Raw genomic sequence first — 1,016 nt, 5'->3', positions numbered from 1 at the left:
CCAATTGTAAACTTCTGATTGGGAGAGAGGGCAGCATTTGACACCCCATTTGAACTGATTGGGGGTTACTCAAAAGGGCCCACACTGAAAAGATAAAGGCATAATTAAGGGGGGGGCACTAGATCACTCCATCCCTGACTGAAGAAATAGCAATGGGGACTTTTAGGATGCACGCCTTTCAGACACAAATGCCGAAGACTAAACAGGTGTGTGTGTTGTTAAGTAAGCAGGTCCCAGTACATGGGACCCTAAAAGAAAAGGAGACTTGATGGATGGATTATAACATGGCATTCTTGCTATTTAACAGAGCGATTTTCAACTGCTCTGGGTCAGGATCCCTGTAGAATTGGGACTGTTTGTATGGTCGTTATTTTTTTGGTGTTTATCTATACAAGATAGGCAGGATAGGCATACCCACAGAGAGAGCAATGAGACAGATGTTTCTGGAGGCACTTGGGAGGGGAGGAGTGGGGGGGGGACGTAAGTGATGAGCCAATAGTGATGGGGACAGGGGAATAGTAAGGGTTCTAAAATTGATAGTGAGACAGGTATAGCTTCTCTGGTCATATTTGAAAAATCGAGTTGTATCTGAGAGGAATGACTGAGAGGCGAACCAAGGGTAAACAGGATAGTGGGGCAGGAGGAAAGAAAAAGAAGAAATAAATAAATGTATGGATATATATATAGAGAGAGAGATAAGTATATATGTAAATATATAAATAGAAGTGTGTTTGTTTAGATACGTATATATAGGTAAATACAACAAGGAAATGATGGAGTTTGGGTCTCTACTTAAATCTTAGCTAAGTACAAAAATGGCTTGTTCCAATAATGTGACATTTATGATACTCACCTTCCCAACATGATCATTGAAGACAAAATGGGTGCACAAGCAAATGTGGTGAAGAAAGCTGATGGTGCCCAGCTGTTAAAAGATATTGAGTCTGGAATCTTAAAGGCTTGTAGTTAAACAAGTGACCATCTAGCAGGGAAGCAACAGGCCCACATGGAAGAAG

The sequence above is a fragment of the Echinops telfairi genome, unplaced genomic scaffold (assembly GCF_000313985.2).
Source record: "Echinops telfairi isolate 266 unplaced genomic scaffold, ASM31398v2 ScPeMD7_7468;HRSCAF=8506_0, whole genome shotgun sequence".
NCBI classification, from domain to species: Eukaryota; Metazoa; Chordata; class Mammalia; order Afrosoricida; family Tenrecidae; genus Echinops; species Echinops telfairi.
This window is presented reverse-complemented; position numbering follows the sequence as displayed.